A 20,226-nucleotide genomic window follows, 5' to 3' on the forward strand; every position below is an offset into this window, starting at 1 on the left:
AGAGGGACCTGTAGAGGGCAAAAACTGTAGAGGAAGACAGAGATTGGAATACATCCAGCAAGTAATTGAGGACGTAGGTTGCAAGTGCTATTCTGAGATGAAAATGTTAGCACAGGAGAGGACTTCGTGGCGGGCAGCATCAAACCAGTCAGAAGACTGATGACAAAAATAAAAAAATAAAAAAAAATGAATGCTGGGAACTCGTCCTAGACTTGGGACCCTTATAGGTGTTCACTCACGCATATCGTCTACAATCTCCTAAGGGAATAAAGTTCAGTATACTGGGCATCACTGCGGATATTTCCTTCCAGAATTGCTCGCCTGATGCTTCCCCTGATGTTTGGGCAATGATCATAACATTCAGGGGGCGTGAAAATAACATGATTATACGCATCTCCGCGAAAGCGCCGCTCGTGCTGCCACAAGGTGGATGCGGTTGCTGAATGCTCTCTGAGATAAAACAGTACGCAGACCAAGGGAATATTCCTCGGGTGTGCGTCAAGCGCAGCACGCACTTGCCTCTGCTAGAGTTTCATTCGCGCAAAACAAGAGCGCGGCCTTTCCTTTCCCCTGGAGACTTCCGTTCTGGAGAACACTGCCGTTTTGCCTTCCACAACTGCCTTTAAAATGCAACGGATTATCTGATCTACACGGCCGGGCGTGAATAGAAATTGACGCCAAGTGGGCCGTTTCTGGGCGTATTGCGACTGTGGAAGCTGCACTCTCTGCTTTTACGGACCCTACTGTACAGTTTCCGAGCTGTATTCCACCGTTCGCGCGCCGAGGACGATAGCAAAAAGCGGACGTTATATTCCGTCCTTGCTACATGGGTACTGAACTTTTCTTTTCACAGGCTAGCAGAACACTACAAATGCTGAATGCCTCAACGAACTTCAGTTTGCGTACTGGGGGACGTAATATACATAACGAACTAGACCTCGAATGACAAAATTTAGGAAGTTTTCAGGGATATTTTCTGAGTATTTTGGTATAAGAGGCCTATGGTACCTAGTGGGTCGCTACAGTGGAAACATATTTTGTGAGATTTCTTACATAATTTATTCTTCTATCTCTGTTGCACTGAAAATATCTGCACAGCGTGGCAAATGTCAACAATCTGCGCTTTGTGTTATAACGACATATGTGTTAACTATGAAATATATTAATGAGTCCCCTCATGAAACTACGTAAACGTTTGAAGATTAATACGAAGGTATACCAATGAAAACTATTGTAATACTATCTGAATTTCTGTTTTGTTTTTCTTTGTGAAATACTTCATGTAATAACAATCAACGTAATGATGTTTACCCATATCCTTTTGCTAAGGGGCCAAACGGAAAGGAACTCTGTTTATGTTTTCCAGCAAAACAAAGGAAACGTTGAACTTCATTTATCCTTGCCACACTTAGGCGCCTTTTATCGTCTTGCTGTCGTAACGTAGGAATCCATGTTTTTTTGTGCTGTAATTTTGACTTAAATAGAGCTAGTTGTTCTAAGCATGTATGTGGAACTTTTTTTTAGTTCTATTAGACATGACTGAGTCCGAAGATAATGACTATAATTCTGTATGGGCTTTTGGATTTTTTTCCAGAGGCCGTAAGAACAAGGTAGATGGCGAACTGTTCGATCAAGGGAACAACGACCGAGCTAAGCGAGGTAAGAGTGTTATATTAATTGTAACAGGGTTCTAAAATTAGTGTCTCATATATGTGCATATGGTATTTCCAGTGGTTAAATTGTCATATTTCTTTCTTGCCGTCTTGGTCCTCGTTATGGTGGCAGTCGAGTCAAAGAGAGAGTTAGGACTGGGCGTCCAAGCGGAGCGGTAAGATTAAGATTAGGCACGAGATGACACTATACGTTTGATGTTGATAATTCGTTTCGTACATCATTATTCGCGGCGCATTGGCTCACCTGAGAGTTTCAGTGAGAAAAAGTCGATGTCATACGGTGGCCTGCAGAATATTAATAAACTGCGAATATTTAAAATCGTTTTTATTAGTAGTGCTTACGGCAACAAATCGTTTTGTTCGCGATCTGCTAACAAAAGCTGCTCTTAACCGCACCTGATATTATCAGCTTCCTTCAGTTATTAGTCATTAGATTATCTGTCTCTTAATTAGTGGAGATGAGAGAGTCATTGGCGTTGCAGTAAAATAGCACGCACCCAGCAGTCGCATGGTATATGGAGACCGGTGATAAGGACGTGGAATTCTGCAACGATATTCGGATCCGGAGTCCGATTAGCAGAGTTAACGTACGGTGACCGAATTTAAAATTTTCAGCGGCGCCTCGATTTCGAAGCAACGCTGGGCAGGAAAACGAATGTAGACAGTGATCATTTCCTTTGATCATAAATTGGCTATGCAGTATATATTTGAATAACAATGGTTAGTCAAACTGAGATAGTGATGTAACTAACGGAGAGGTCAGTGTTAGTCAGGACCGTGTTTCTATGGATCTCATTAATGAATTTAGCAGAATTCAAAATGTATGTGCAGCGTAGAATGAAAGTTCAAATTTGGACCCTAAAGTTTAACCGAGGAAGGTAGCAACTCATAACAGTCGTACTGCTGCCATAGAAAGGGGGGATGCGCTAATGCAGTTCTTACGGAAAATGAACACAATTTTATTTAAAAAACTTGATAATACCAAAAAAGAACTCACTACGGGTTTGAACAAAAAGCTTGAAGCTAACAGTCAAAATTTGATCGCGGATTTAGGCAAAACACTTGATGATAGTAACCAAAGGTTGGAGGCGGGGTGGAAAAAAAACCTCGAGAAACGTAATCAAAAATTTGATCAAAATTTGAATGAAAAGGGTAACAGATATTCGTAATCACTTTCCAGAATCGTTCACAGATTTTAAAAACATGATTATTGGTCCCAAGGAAAACGAACATTCTGATGAGACTCAGGACCGTAAACAACTCCGCGAAGAGGAAGAATCCAAGGTGGTTGAAATGTTCTTGAGCATCATCTTAAAGCAACAATAAAGTCATCAGTATACCGAACAGATTGCAGGAATTCATGGTGCCGTTGTTGACATGCGAAGGTCATGTAAGGAAAGTAATGTAGAAACCAAGTTGATGTACTGCGACATTTTGGTAAGTTTGAAATTATTGCTAATGAGCGCGATCAATTTGTCAAGGGCAAACGTAATCGCAGTGCTAAGAGTGATCGAAATTTGGCATGAGAAGATCTTCATTTGGTGACGCAAGAAACTTATGACGAGACCTGTTATTTTAAGGTGATGAAAAATGAACTTGCTATTAACGGATAGTTTAAAGTTTTATGTTCACGAAATCTGAATCATGTAGATAACGTAGGATTTTTGTGTACACCAAATGTATGCTGGTGACTACATAGCAGAAGAGTTCGCCGTGGAAGATGTAGGACATCTACACAGTTCAGAACAGCATGCTGACGTGGATATTCGTCCAAGGACAGGTAGAACGATGTATGTAATTTATTAAATAGCGGCAGGTATGCAAAGGATTGCGATCGGAACTTTACTACAGGTATGAAGAAGACTTTAAGTTAGAACGATACACCGAAAAACAGCTTGAGAAGAAGAAAAAGAAGATACCTGTAGGCACATTTTCTGAAGAAGGAGAGAAAGAAGACTGGAAGAGGAAGAAATTTTTTGTTTAATTTCGAACGATTATAATTATTGCTGAGTGTTAGAACTTTGATTTACGTAGAAATTTATTAATGTTTTCGCAAGCGAATGTATTTAAAGTTATGTCGTTGCACTATTTTACACTAAGTTTTTGGGTGTGACTGGTTTGTTGATATTAAGTGGCGCCAGTTTAATGTAAGAGTGATTCTGCCACCTGTTTTCTTTATGTTTTTCGTGAGCTGCCAGCAACCGATGCTACTTCATCGTTACGTCAGTCTGAGCAGGGAGTAGGCTCTTAGATCTACGACGCTACAACACGCAAGGGCAACAGTTGTCCAGATTTCCGCGGGGTGGCGCACTGGTCCATTTGTCATACAACGGCGACACACGTTCTGCGTGAACTGGCTGCGCAGTTGTCTTCCTCAGCAGGCTGTTTGTTTATAAACTCAGCCACGTGAGTCGGAATGGCTACACGAGTCTTTGACGTCATGTGACTTGTGGTTAGGTTACGTTTCAAAAAAGGAGAGATACATCGCGTGCAGAGGAAGTGTGTAATAAAAAAGCGCAACGCAAAATGTAAATGTCTGGTTATGTCAAAGCATATGTGTATTCATGTCACTGGAACTCTGTATTGCGTAATGCGGCGCCCTTCTATTCCTCCTTCTTTCATCTCTGATTTTATTAATTACTGGCTTTGATGTATAAGGATGTGCTGGAAAGTAACGCATCCGAAGTTTTTATGTGAAACCTGTTAAAGATTTATAAATAAAACAAACGTTATTTTCTATATCTTTATTCTTCATCTCTGAATATTTTCATCCCTCTGCCGCTAGATGGTTCCGAACTGTAGAGTGTGACATGGAGGTGTCTGACGTAACTATGCCCAGAAAGCGTACTATAATCGAGTTTCGAATTCGAAGAATTCTTCCACACATGAAGCACTCTCTCATTTAGCATAAAATGCGAGACCACACACGAACGCTGCGACATATGCAACAATTCGACGTCTTGGTTTCACTGCCATCGAGCATCCTCCATACGGTTGCAACTTTGTCCACGCGATCTTCATCTATTTCCAAAACTTAAGGAACACCTTGTAGGACTTCACTTTGATAATGATGAAGCCGAGCAAGCAAAGGTGGAATTGTGGCTTCATCCAAAAACTAAAAGATTTACAGTGACGATACCAACAAACTAGTTTGTCGTTTGGAGAAATGTGATCATAGTCACAGTGACTATGTTGAGAAATAAACATATAGACAGGAAGAATAAAGATACAGAATGTTAATAACGTTTGTTTTATTTAAAAAAATTTAGGAGTTTTGACATAAAAAATTCGGAGGCTTTACTTTTCAGCACGCTTTTTTATTTAACTCAAAACGTTGATCTGTGTTGTGCATACGTATCTCCTTGTCAGCGTGATTGCTTTTGTTCTATTACCATGGAAGAACTTTACACCGGCAGTTTTCTATGGCTCGGCCTTTTAGTGAAACACAAATCGAATTAGTTTAGAAGATGTGAAGTTGAATCGTACACGCATAGTATCAGGGCGCAGGACTTTTTACCGTAGGTGTCATGTACCTGCCAGGCAAACTGTACGTTTTACATGATTTAGCACATTCATCTAGCACAATTTCATCTTGATATCCAAAATATCCTCAGAAACATTACATATGAACCCTTCGAACAGCCAGACTTTAATGTTACATTCTGACACTTGTCACCATACCGGACAAGTTTGACTTTGTAGTGCCACATCTTAGGATGATATACTCATCAGATGAAAACCGAAAATCAGAATATATATATATATAGTAATCAGACAAGGTTTCCTTCATATGGAACATAGTTTCCAGGTCTGACATACAGACAGGACATAATGTTGAACAAATGAATAAACGAGACTGCTCGCTGTGCGAAGTAACTATTTAGTGTGTTGAACTAATATGCGACTGCCTTTGGACTTGAAACATATTGCAGAAATTGTGTGCTACAGCGGCAGAAAAAAATATGTATACAACGACATAAATATTCTGTTATCGCTGTACAGTGTGTGATGGAGGGTACATCGAACCAATACAATCAATTTTTTCCCTACTCCATTCGCTTATTGAGCGAGAGAAAAATAACCGTCTAAATGCCCTTCTTTGCACACTTATCTCTCTTATATTTATATAGTTATCGCTATGTGAAGTATATATTCTGGTCAAAGCATAATGGTCACACAGTCGCCTTCGAATACAGCTTTTTTGATTTTGCCCAAAAGGGTTTCTCCAGAACTACATCATCTTTCTTCAAAGGACTCCCATTTGTTTCCCGCGAATATTTCTGTTAAAATTCTGCATTTGCTGTACCAAGCTGTTACGATTCTAGCACCACATTCATGAATTCGGTCCCTGTCTGTTGTTGTGCCTGCTGGATAAAGACTCCAGACATGGAAAAATATTCTAGAATTGGTCATATTAGCGTCTTTCCTTTCCCACTCCTACAAATCTAAGCTCCACAAATGTAACACTAATGTACATTTGACAGCAAAAAAAGTGGGTCACTGCCAAATACAACCAACATAACTTAGCTGTGTTGCAGGTCCTCTAAACACCAAAACCCCGTGGGGTACAGTCGTTTGACTACACACAATGGGCACCGCAAGCGGCTACTAGACACCAAAGGTCTTTATGGCAGTCAACTAATATCGTCATACAAAACATAATTAGGAAACATGTTCTTAGCGATGAGACACCCCATAACACTCATAAACTAACCTTAATTACAACAAGTTCTGAGAAAATGGATTATTTTACATATATCGTACAGTAATCCTTAGTCAAAATTAAATACTTGAGACAATATATGGAGTTACAAAGCTGTACAGCAACTAGAAAAAAAGTTTTTCGCTCTCGAAAAGGTTTTCCATCCACGTGCTGAACGTCGCTCAACGGCGAGTGGCTCTGGAAATTGGATATTGGACGAACCAGTAAAAAAACGCGATTAACGGCAACAAGCACTCTACGAAAATCTCAACATTATCAGCGAATCACCAGTAATATGACTGTTCTCGTAACACATCAACAGCTACGTGTACACAAATTTGAACTTTAAATGACGTGACCAACGTCGTCGTTCTAGACCTGAATTCAAACCGAGCACCTGTAGCCATTGCTAACTAAGCTAAGCTTTGTTTGTGCCATATTGAGACCTGAGCACTAGGCATAAAGAGATGTGAAGTATAGACGTTTGCACCAGTATCAGTTATCAATTCAGATCCTGAAAATAAATGCCGAAAATGTTTGTACTGACTGGGAATCCTGTCATAACTTACCTTCCTGGGAACTACCCCCAACGACCTTTAATATGGTGTCATTCACAAGGAACAAGGTATGCTCATGTTTAAAATTGAAATTCCATCATGTAAAGCTTGTGCCAGGGATGCGAACCCAGCACATAATCGGATTGTTAACGAAATACGTAAAATCAGAAGTTAAACATCAAATGTTTTCACCGATAGCGAGATGTTGGAACCTTAAATGACGATAGAATTGTTTTTGCCTGACTGGGACTCGATCCCAGCATCTAGCGCCGTCATTTTCTAGCCAGGAACAGACGATAAATAGCTATTGTTGGTTCACCAGAAGCGAGATGTGCGCATGTTTAGCTAGACATCAAACCCCGCACACGTGGTCATGAAGACACTTTAACTATCAAATTCTTTTCCAATAACAGCTAGGAGTGGCATGCTTGTACTTTCATTGATGTGATGGAAAATACTCTGCTGGCTAGAAGTTGAATCCACAACATATCGTCGTTGGTGATCACAACGAACACAACGTCAAGCCCAAATCCGTTTTCGCCAGTAGGATGGAGAGGAATGTTTGAACTTGAAAAGATGTAAGGAAACGTTTGATCTTGTAATTTTGTGGTAAAAAGCTCATCATGTGGCTGTGAGTTGAAACGAACAGGTTACAGCTGACAACGCACGAAGAGACGTTGAAAATGCAACTATTTTTCACTAGTAGTTCGGAGTGCACATGCTAGGGCTTGAAATGAAATAATGAATATTTTGTGCTGATCAGGATTCGAAACCAGATAGGTGACTTTCGAGGAGGTTTGCAATCTTGGGGAACACAGTGAAATCGAATTCGAATCCCAGTCCAGCACGACAATTTTCAACGTCTCAGTATCAAATAAAGTAAGAGCGTTGTGAGCTTACGTGGGCATTGGATCATTAAATGAAATACGTTTTCTAGTTTACGACGGCTTGCTGGTGACAGAGTCTCTGCCTTCCGGAGTTTCTCCATCTGTCACAGCTCAAACGAATGCCGCTCTGCCCCAGTCGGCAGCGAAGGGATGTTATCTTTACGGCGGATACTGAACTACGGAGCTTGGGGTTACTAGGGGTGAAGTAAAGTTACTTGTGTGTATTAAAGATCTACGCCTTACGTGAGATGAGAACCTACACGTTTTACACATCAATACAAGATTAATCCACCAGACCACAGAACCCCATGCCAAGCACATAATTATGAATGGCAGAGTATTCATTTAGATGTAGATGCAGATGTCAAGGGACGGGTAACAGGAAGGAGGGTGGGATCTGGTAATGGATAGAAGTGAAAAGTGTAAAATATAGGCGTGAAAGGCTTGCAAAGTATTGCTTACTTAGGTGAGTGCGACAGTTCGTTTTATCTTAGGACCGAGATATAAGGAAGGTCTGTTTTCAGAACAAACAATGGGATATAGGGAAGGGGAGATCAAAGATTACGGTTTCATAGGCGTTGAGAGGAATGATAGAGAGTAAAGACAGCAGCAATTAAAAGAGAAAATGTAGCATCAGTGGAAACCGCTAGATTTGTTTATAAAGTTTTGGGGGAATAGAATAGAAAAGCACTTGAGGCGATAGTGTCAGAGAGAGAGTGTGTGAGAGAGAATAGAGGAGATATTAAGAACGAGTAAACACAATATGAAATCGTTTGCGTATTGTGTGGAGGACGGAGGGTGTATTCATGGATGGAGGCGAAGAGAGATATGGTTCAAAAAATGGCTCTGAGCACTCTGGGACTTCTGAGGTCATCAGTCCCCTAGAACTTAGAACTACTTAAACCCAACTCACCTAAGGACATCACACATATCCATGCCCGAGGAAGGATTCGAACCTGCGGCCATAGCGGTCGCGTGGTTCCTCGCGCGGTTCCAGACTGAAGCGCCTAGAACCGCTCGGTCACTCCGGCCGGCAGAGGTATTTAAAATAACTAAATCTACTGTGACAGAGTCCATCTACGCTAATTAGTTTGTAAGTATCTAGACAGGATATAAATGAAATCAAAATAGAATTTTTAACAAACTGTATATTCAAAAGAAACCCACTTGAATTAAAAAGGGAACTCAAAGGAAAACTAACCCATATTGTATATTTTCTGTTACTACGCGATCTTCCACTAGCTCCCAATGAGGAAAAATGACGAAAAAGAAGACATAACAAAACATTTTAAGGACTCTAATATTTTATCCAGAATCCTTCATTATTTTGTACTTCTATCATGCGTCTTGGCACAGAATGTATAAGCCGTCGGACGTAACAGCATGAAGAAGCTACTTCCTCCCAGGCTTCCAGGACGCAGTCCCAAAGAGCGTCCGCAGTAGTTGGTTGGTTTCGTGGCCAGTTCTCTGTTAATGTTGTGGCGACCTCAGCCCACATGTTTTCCATGGAGTTCATATCAGCCGCCCGTGGCGGCCAGTGCATGACGTAACGCCAATCGTGGAGAGCCGCTGCTGAACAAATGCAGACTTGTGAATGGGAGAATGGTCCTCTTGCAATGTGACGTCCCCTTCTGCGTACAGCGTTCGCACTGACGGAAGCATCACATTTTCCAATATGTGGGCATACTGCGCGCTGTCCAGAGTTCCTTCTATCCAGTGAAGAATTCCCGCCCCTCTAGCAGAAATCCAACCCCAGCAGGTAACAGATAGCCGGCCACTTATTCTCGTCGTGGTTACATATTCGCGTCGATGGCAAGTCCCTTGCGGCATGTAAACGATTCGTGGACCGTCGTTACTGGTGGAAAACACCTTCCCATCAGTGAAAATGACGTTGTCCCACGATGCCCTCAGATGGAGCTCCGCAAATGATAGCCGGTATAAAACGTTGTCTTCGTCGAGCTCTCGTTTCACGGTGGATCGTCGTGCATGCAGTCCAGCGTCCCTCAGCCTTCGGCGAATCGTGTCACTGGAGCCGGGGAAGTTGGTCTGCCGCCGCAACTGCTTTGCGTTCAAGAAGGGATTTTCTCTGCTCCTAGACACTAGGTCCCTGTCTTCCTGCTGTGAGATCACTCTCTTCCTGCCTGAGCCAGGAGCCCTGTTGGTGGTGCCTCTTTCAAGGTAGATCCTCCACCATCTCGTTGCAGTGGTATGTGGTACGTCATACCGTCCGCCATCTTCTCTGATGGAATATCCTCCTTCTTCAATGAGAGCGACTCTATCTCGAACAGACCTCTCCCACTGAGCCATTACGGCAGTCCAGCGTCCCTCAGCCTTCGGCGAATCGTGTCACTGGAGCCGGGGAAGTTGGTCTCCTCCCAGTGAGCCATTACGGCAGTCAAGCGTCCCTCAGCCTTTGGCGAATCGTGTCACTGGAGCCGGGGAAGTTGGTCTCCCGCCGTGTATTCCTGCTTGCCGCTCTTACACTGATGCCAGGAGAGAAGGTAAACTTATATACGTCAAACGGAGCGGCAGAGGCAGAGGCATGCGGCGCAGCCGCGCCGGCTCGTCCCGGGCTGTTGGCCACCAACGCCACCGCCAGCTGGCTCACTTCTGTATCGCCTCGGCCAGCTTGGCTGGCCCGGAGCTCGCGAGCCGCGGCTAGTACAGACCCGGACCGCAAGGCCACGATGACCCCTTGAAGGATCAAAAGTTATACCTAAACTACCCAAGTCTGTAGTACAAACTAACCCAACTACAGCTATTATGCTATAACATGTGCAGGCATACCTACAGTTGACGATTCATTCAAATATTTGACGAACAATACGTTCAAAAATATATTCATTTTAAACATAGCTACCACAAAATATTTCATCTAGCTAGCAATCGCATGACGAAGGAAACTATTCTTTCTTGTAAGCGCTCTGCATTAGATGTAGCCTTAAGAAAACGTGTATTCAAGCACGACAATTAAGCCAATCTGGAGCCGCGCGACCGCTACGGTCGCAGGTTCGAATCCTGACTCGGGCATGGATGTGTGTGATGTCCTTAGGTTAGTTAGGTTTAAGTACTTCTAAGATCTAGGGGACTGATGACCTCAGAAGTTAAGTCCCATAGTGATCAGAGCTATTTGAACCATTTTTTTGACAACTAAGCGGAATGTAAAAGTAAACAGATTTGGCGGCAGCTTCTCCAAATAATAGTATATACGTAGTATATAATACACATTTTGTGCACTTATAACATGTACTCAGTGTCTCTGAAACAATACGTGCTGCACGACGGAAATTACTTTCTGCTGAGGTAGTTCATTTACATTTCAGTGATACACGACTACTAGAGAACATTGCTCTTTACGGCAATCAATCCACTTGTAAATTAACACCATGATATCGCAGATATTAGGCCACACGTTACTAGGGATGAGAAAGGCCTTAAGGTTTGCAACTAAACATGCTACTCTTAGCTACTACTGAATAAGAATTTGATTATTAACGTGTTTTCATAACCATGTGTGCAGCGTTCGGCACTCAGTCAGCATAGACGTTTTCGTCGCCTTATTTCTTGTTAAACGTGCGCACATGTCGCTAATGGTGGACCAACATTGGACATTTCTCGTCTGTTCCTGGTTAGACAACGACGGCGGTAGGCGCCGGGTTCGAATCCCGGTCAGACAATACAACTTCAGTCGTCATTTAAGGTTCCAACCTCACTACTGGTGACAAACTGTGATATGTACATTCTGATTTTACGTACTTATTCAACAATCCGATTAGGTGCTGGGTTCGCATCCTTGTCACCAGCATTACATGATGGCATTTCAATTTTAAACATGTGCATCCTTTGTTCCTTGACAATGCAACAGTATACAACGTCTTTCGAGGTTAATTACCAAGTAGGTAATTGTCATGTTACGGTTCCTGGTTTCCTACAAACATTTTCGTCATTTACGTTCAAGTTCAGAATTGATAACTGATACTGGTACAAACGTCAATATTTGACGTCTCTTTCTGCCTAGTGATCGAGTCTCGATAAGGCACAAAGCTTTGCTTGGTTAACAATGGCTTTATGTACTGAGTTTGCATCCGGTTCCATAACGAAGACGTTGGTCATGTCATTTAAAGTACAACTTTGTCTACAAGTAACTGTTGATGAGGAATGTGAACAATGATATTACTTGTGATTCGCTGTTAATGTTGGGATTTCCGTAGAGTGCTTGCCACCGTTAATCACGTATTCTTTTAACTGCTTAGTATTACATAAAGTTAATACGAAACCACTCCCCATTGAACGTTGAACAACCTTTTAGACAGCAAAGAACTTTTTTTCCAATTGCTACACAACTTTATAGATCCATATACTGTCTCAAATATTTAATTGTGCCTAAGGATTACTGAACGATTTATGAGACAAAATTGGTTGTCCCATAACGTATGAAATGTCACTTATTGTAATTACGTTTAGTTTACAAAGGACTGTCAGATCTCTTCTGTACTATCGTGGGCCGGCCGGTGTGGCCGAGCGGTTCTAGGCGCTTCAGTCTGGAACCGCGCGACCACTATGGTCGCAAATTCGAATCCTGCCTCGGGCATGGATATGTGTGATGTCCTTAGCTCTGGAGCTCAGACAAAAATAACTGCAGTAACACACAAACATGCCATGCTGTTTGTAACCGAACATTCAGTAGAATCAGTGGTTCCGTGTGGCGGCAGCTTCGACGCCAGAGGCAGAAGCATCGTCGCACTACCTCGCTTCCGCTAGTCACGTGTCTCTCCCGGTATTCTTCAGCCGGACGATCATTTTGGGCCGCTGCCAGACTGTTCTGCAGTCCAAGCAATCATCATAGGTCGCACCAGCCGCTCCTTCCATGATTTCTACCAATCCATTTATTGTTGTCCCATTCAGCTCACCCACACCCTGAGATACCTTGGCCTCACCCTCGACCGTCACCTCACCTGGACCCCTCGTCTCTTGACCATCCAGCAAAAAGCCCATTCCCACCTCTGCATCCTGAAACTACTGTTTGGCCGGACATGGGGATTGCATCCTTCCACCATTCTCCATACCTACAAATCTCTTATCTGTCCTATCCTCTGTTATGTCAGCGTTGTCAGGATCTCCGGTCCCCCTGCTTTTATAAGGCCCTCCAAATCCTAGAACACCAAGCGCACCGCCTTGCCTTCTGCATCCGCTTTCCTTTCTCCGCACGACTCCTGTATGACCTCATTCCTTTCCCCCACCTCCTCATTTACCACCAACATATCTGCGTCCTTTACACTGTCCGCAGGCTTGATCCCCCCCACCCTCTGGTTTCCTGCTTCCTCTACACCCCCGCGCAATGCTGCGCCTCTATCTCCCTCCCTCTCGCCACCTCCACACCCTCCTTCATCAGGGCAATTTCCAGCAACCCCCTCCCAGATGTTGAACTTCGCCGTGACATCTACCCTTCCTACCAACTGTAACCTAGCCTTGTTCCTCACCCTCCCCAGGGATCCCCCTTTTCTCCCCTCCTTCTCCCAGAGCAGATTTTCCTTCTTCTCCTCCTGAGTTTCTACACTCCCTCCTTGACTGTTTTCCTCCCACATACCTCCCTCCCCAGCCCCCTTCGGCGCACCCCCCTTCCGTCTCCTGCCTTTCCCCCCTTTCTTCCCTTCTCCCTCGTCTCCATCCCCCTGGCAGATTCTCTCAGTTTGTTCATCGTCATCAGTGTGCTACGTCAGTGTTGTGTTTGGTGCTGTTCTCCCGTGAACGTCAAGAGCTGTAATTTTAGTTGTGTGCTGGACTTGTACATAGTGTTACTGTCAGTGATCGTTATGTGCTACGCCGCCCATCGCTACTTTTATGCTCCAGCGATAGTTAGCCATGTGTTTCTTTTAATCATCACAGTGTGTGGTTTTTTTGTGTACAGGTTTTAGCTTTTTATCACCATTTTACAGTCACCCCCTTTTTTAGCGTTACCTTCAATTACGTTCCCCCTTTTATATGTCTGTTTCGCCGTATTTCCCTCTTTCTGTTGTTTTTTGGTTCAAATGGTTCAAATGGCTCTGAGCACTATGCGACTTGACTTCTGAGGTCATCAGTCGCCTAGAACTTAGAATTAATTAAACCTAACTAACCGAAGGACATAACACACATCCATGCCCGAGACAGGATTCGAACCTGCGACCGTAGCGGTCGCTCGGCTCCAGACTGTAGCGCCTTGAACCGCACGACCACTCCGGCTGGCTGTTGTTTTTTAAATGTCTCCATGTTCTGTACTTACTGTCTGTCTCTCGGCTGAAGAGCGGCGCCTATGCTGCTGCCAGCCCGACTCCTACGGGGCATTGAAATACAATTAAAAAAAAAATGTTCTCTAGTCAGTGCCTCGAAGTTCCTCAATCGTTATTCTTTCCCGAGGCGCGATATATGTTCCGGGCTATATGCTGTGCGTGCCTTCTGGACCATTGGCGTGCTTTCGGCAAGCGCACTCTATAGACCGTGCTCTATACCAACTGTCTATCCCTCACTGTCCACCACAGCTCAGCTCTTCACTAGACTTCATCTCTGACTCGTCACTGAGCTAATCACTTCAGGGGACACTATCACCACGGACTTCGTCCACATACGAACATCTGCGTGCAACGTCAGTGATTACCAGCTTTGATATTCCAGCATATCGTCAGTGATCACTTGCTAGGACATTCCTGTATATTGTTAATGATGACTTGATAGAACAATTCAGCACTTCGGCAGTGTTGACCTGCTAGGATTTCTCTGTGCTTCAGTCATTAACTGACAGACTGAACCGAGTAGTGCAGACTGTTGTTAGAAATGTAATCGTATTTCTCCTATTAGACTCAATAGTTGTTCCATTGTAGCTGGCACATCAATTGTTGCTCTTGGTCAAAGCTACAGCTTTGACAAGTGGATGACTATTTCAATGTGGCATGATTTCACATATTGGAGACGTTGTGGACAACCGTTTTTCATGGCAAGAAAGGTGTAATGCCGCCACCAGAAGAAGTCTCCCTGGAAATTTCTCGTTAGCTCCTAATCGGGAGTTGAGTAGCCAGACCTCTTTAAACTCTTAAGCCATCGGCCCTACTCTCACACACAGCAAACTCCCGACAGTGGGAATGTGGAAGAAATAAATGAGTTGATAGGAACCTGGCTGAGGTAGAAAAAACTATCGTGTTACCACAGCAACGTGACAGCCAAACATGGAACTTCCGATCACCGTCTTTCTGTGGGAATTTGTTTGATGCACTCGCGGAACCATAGCGCAAGCCACCAGTTTATAATGCCATATTGCATTGGCTCGAGAACACAAAACGAACTAAAGAGAGTAAACTGTGAAAATGTAGAGTAAGGACAGGAGCAGACTTCGTGGGAGTGTTCAGTTCTGTTGGAGCCTTGAGGGAGAACGTTTGGAGAGTTCTGGTTTGTTTGAAACACAGGACGAAAATATCGGATTCGCAACACTTTTTCTCACACTTTTCTCACGTGACATCCTGAATGTCATGGATTAATGCAGTCAGGTGACTGCAGATTTATTGACTTCCAAATAGCTTTTGAATCAGTAACACGCATAGGCATATTCGAAAGAACGATTCATGTGGTATCAACGCGGAATTTCTGCGAGAGTGGAAATTTCTTGGTCGGGAGTACGCAGCATGATCTGCGGAATGGAAAGTAAATCCAGGTGTGCCGCTGAGAAGGGTGTTGGGATACTTGCAGTTCATTATATTTATTAATACCTTTGAAGAGAGACAATAATGATGGTAACTTCAGACTTTCGCTATTGATGCAGGTGTCTACAATGAAGTATAATCTAAAAAAAAGTTACGCAAACATTGTCAGATCTTGATAAGACGTGAAACTGGTGCAAAGCTTGGCAACTTGCTTTCAATGTTGATAACTATAAGATTGTGTGCACTTCACATATTAGAAAAAGAATGTCCATATCTCGATACCACAATATGATGCGCTCCAAACGGACTATCTCAGAAATTTTTTCCTCAAATTACCCAGGAATGCCTTTTTGCCACTGATAGTCAGCTTTTTATGTCCCCCTTGCTCCGTCCGTCACTGGTTGTTTTGTTGCTCATGTAACAGTCTTCCTTAACTTCACCTACTTCATGAACACGAATCCTGATGTTAAGTTTCTCTCTGTTTTCATTTATGCTTCTTCTCATGTCATCACTTTCGTCTTTCTTCGATTTACTCTCAATTCATATCCTGTACGCATTAGATTGTTCGATCCATTCAGCAGATCCTGTAATTATTCTTCACTTTCACCGAGGATAGCAATGTCATCAGCGAATCTTATCGTTGAGATACTTTCACTTTGAATTTTAATTCCACTCTTGAACTTTTATTTTATTTTCGTCATTGTTTCATCGATGTATAGATTGAACAGTAGGAGCGAAAGAGTACAGCACTGTCTTACACTCTTTTTTATTCGAGCACTTCGTTCTTGAAGTTCCGCTCTTATTATTCCAAAAAAAATTCAAATGGCTCTGAGCACTATGGGACTTACCTGCTGAGGTCATCACTCCCCTAGAACTCAGAACTACTTAAACCTAACTAACCTAAGGACAACACACACATCCATGCCCGAGGCAGGATTCGAACCTGCGATCGTAGCGGTCGCGCGGTTCCAGACTGCAGCGCGTAGAACCGCTTGGCCACTCCGGCCGGCCTTATTATTCCATTTTGGCTCTTGTACATGTTGTATATCACCCTTGTATCCCTAAACCTTACCCCTATTTTCCTCGGAGTTTCGAACATCTTGCACGATCTGACATTGTCGAACGCTTTTTCCAGGTTGGCAAATCCAGTGACGGTGTCTTGATTTTTCTTTAGCCTTGCTTCCATCATCAACCGCAACGTCAGAACTGTCTCTCTCGTGCCTTCATCTTTCCTGGAGCCAGACTGATAGGCACTTAACACATCCTCAGTTTTCGTTGCCATTCTGCTCTATGTTATCCTTGTCAGCAACTTGGATGCACGAACTGTCAAGCTGATTGTGCGATAATTCTCGCACTTGTCGGCTCTTACAATCTTCGGAACTGTGTGGATAACGTTTTTCCAAAAGTCAGATGGTATATCGCCAGTACATATTCTCAATATACAAACATGAATAATAGTTTTGTTGCCACTTCACCCAATGATTTCAAAATTTCGGATGGAGTGTTATCTATCATTTCGGCCTTATTTGATTGTAAGTCTTCCAGAACTCTTCTCAACTATGATTCTAATCCTGAATCATCTCTTCCCTCTCGGCTCTTGTTTCTTCTTCTATCACGTCTTCAGACAAATCCTCCGCCTCATAGAGACCGTCAATGTATTCGTTTCACTGATCCGCTTTCTCCTCTGCTTTTAACATTGGATTTCCGTTGCAGTCTTAATTGTACCGCCATTGCTTTTAATTTCACAGAAGGATATTTTGACTTCTCTGCGTGCTGAGTTAGACCTTCCGACAACCATACGTTTTTCGATTTCTTCACGTTTTTCATGCATCCATTTCGTCTTATGTTCCTTGTTCTTCCCACTTTTTTCATTCCTAAATGACTTGTATTTCTGTATTCTGAATTTCGAGAAACGTTTTCCTACTTCTTTCTTTCGTCGATCAACTGAAGTATTTCTTCTGTTACCCATAGTGTCATCGCAGTTACCTTCTTTGTACCTATGTTTTTCTTCCCAACTTCTATGACTACCCGTTTTAGAGATGCTCATTCCTCTTCAACTGAACTGCTACTCAGCTATTAATTAACGCAGTATCTAAAGCCTCAGAGAACATCAAGCGTATTTCTTCATTCCTTTGTACTTCCGTACCCCATTTCTTTGCTCATTGATTCTTCCTGACTAGTCTTAAACTTCAGTCTAATATTCACCATTAACAAATCTTGATCTGAGTCTATATCTGCTCCAGGATACCCCTTACAATCCAGTTTCTGATTTCGGAATCTCTGCCTGACTATGATGGAATCCAACTGAAATCTTCCTGTATCTCGTCACCTTTTCTAAGCATACTATCTCCTTTTATGATTCTTGGACAGAGTATTCGCTGTTACTAGCTGAAACTTGTTACAGAACTCAATTAGTCTTTCTTCTCTGTCATTCCTACTTATCAAGCTCATATTCTCCAGTAACACTTTCTTCTACTCCTTCCCCCACCACAGCATATCAATCCCCCCATGACCATTAGATTTTTATCTCCACTTATGTACTGAATTACCCTTTCAGTATCCTCATATACTTTTTCTATCTCTTCATCTTATACTTGCAACTTCGGCATGTATACTTGAACTATCGTTGTGGACGTTAGTTTGCTGTCAATTCTGGTGGAAACAACCCTATCACTGAACTGTTCCCAGTAAGTCACTCTTAGTCGCATCTTCCTCTTTGTAACGCATCCTACTCCCGTTACACAATTTTTTCTCCTGCTGTTGATATTATCCTATGATCTTACCAGAAATCGTTGTTTTCTTTCCATTTCACTTCACTGATCCACACTATATTTAGATGGAGCGTAGCATTCCCCTTTTCAGGTTTTCGAGCTTCCCTAACACGTTCAAACTTCAGACATTCCACGCTCCGACTCGTAGAACGTTATCCTTTCGTTAGTTATTCAATCTTTCTCTCATGCTCATCTCCATATTGGCAGTCTCCTCCCGGAGATGGGGGCTTTTCCGTAGTCTTTTGCCAATGGAGAGATCATCATGACACTTTTTCAATTACAGGACACATGTCCTGTGGATGCGCGTTATGTGGCTTTAATGCAGTGGCTTCCGTTGCCTTCTGTATCCTTTAGGGCAGTTCCGGTCTATTCTCAATAACAAAGATTAGTGTATGATGCTTCACCAAAAGACTAAAATTGTGTTTGATACTCAAACGATAAAAAAAAACAATGGAAAATGAAGATGTTAAAGCGGATGTCATGGATAAAGCCATCGCCAAAATGCCTCTGCATAATGACAATTAAAATGTGAAAGTGCACAATACAAAATAAACAAACAAGACAAACATGGTACACAAGCAAGCGGTTGGATATACAATGAAACGCCACTTCCTACACAGGAAAAGCGTTATGTACGGTTGAATTACATCACAAAAATGAGCTGTAGCATGATTTGCACACTGACATAAAAAATTACGTAAATCAGGTATAATACCTTTAGCATATCATTTATTGATTTAAGGGTAAATAAAACACTAGACTTCCTCGATCTATGCACAGAAAAAAGAAGCTATTATTCACATGGTATTGAGGGTAACTTCACATTTTTCGACAATATATATAAATGGCCTAGTAGATAGTGTCGGAAGTTCCATGCGGCATTTCGCGGATGATGCTGTAGTATACAGAGAAGTTGCAGCATTAGAAAATTGCAGCGAAATGCAGGAAGATTTGCAGCAGATAGGCACTTGGTGCATAGACAAATGTAATGTATTGCAAATACATAGAAAGAAGGATCCTTTATTGTATGATTATATGTCATATAGGTCATGTTTGGTTTGGGATAAATGGTGTACTTTTGTACAGATACAAGGTGACACCAATTCTGCCGACCGTTGTGGCCGAGTAGTTCCAGGCGCTCCAGTCCGGAACCGCGCTGCTGCTACGGTCACAGGTTCGAATCCTGCTTCGGGCATAGATTTGTGTGATGTTCTTAGGTTAGTTAGGTTTAAGTAGTTCTAAGTCACGGGGACTGATGACCTCAGATGTTAAGTCCCATAGTTCTTGGAGCCATTTGAACCATTTTTGACACCAATTCTCATCGTCGTCTACTTCAGCCACATCTTGTCTAACATAAGGTACCACAAGGGGAGCATCGCCTTGCATATGTCAAAAGCCTATCCTTCAACTCCAGCAGTTCATCCTCGTATCTCCTTTGCTTCATATTACGTCACAGCGATTTGTATGCACAGAGTATGTGAACCTTCTTCACTCCACACTAACATCCCTTTGCTGTCACTCGCTTGTTACAGATGCAACAAAGCTTCCCAGTTGTATGGCTTAACTGGACTAACTCGCTATTGCGTGCAGCAACGGGTTGTGTACAGTCTCAGTCACTGTGATATGTAATGATAATTGCTTAACAGCGGCGATTAGAACTTCCAACCTGTCGGTCACCACATGAATTTCGCCCTCCTGCTGCGACACCTGTTCACGTAGACTGTCGAAGATCTTCTTTTGCTCACCAAATACTTCTATAACAATCTCAAGTGTTGCAGATTCATCAGCAAGTACTCCACCTGAACCCTGACCGATAACACCTTCTATGGATGTGACTCTCTTCTCTAACTATTCTGGCATTTCTCCTTGACTCCTGCGTACTTCCTCCTCTGTGTTCGTGATTTCGGTATTGCACTGACTGATTCCCTCTACTTCAGTTACGATTTCCCTAATTTCTTATCAGAGT

Source organism: Schistocerca serialis, chromosome 9, assembly GCF_023864345.2.
Source record: "Schistocerca serialis cubense isolate TAMUIC-IGC-003099 chromosome 9, iqSchSeri2.2, whole genome shotgun sequence".
NCBI classification, from domain to species: domain Eukaryota; kingdom Metazoa; phylum Arthropoda; class Insecta; order Orthoptera; family Acrididae; genus Schistocerca; species Schistocerca serialis.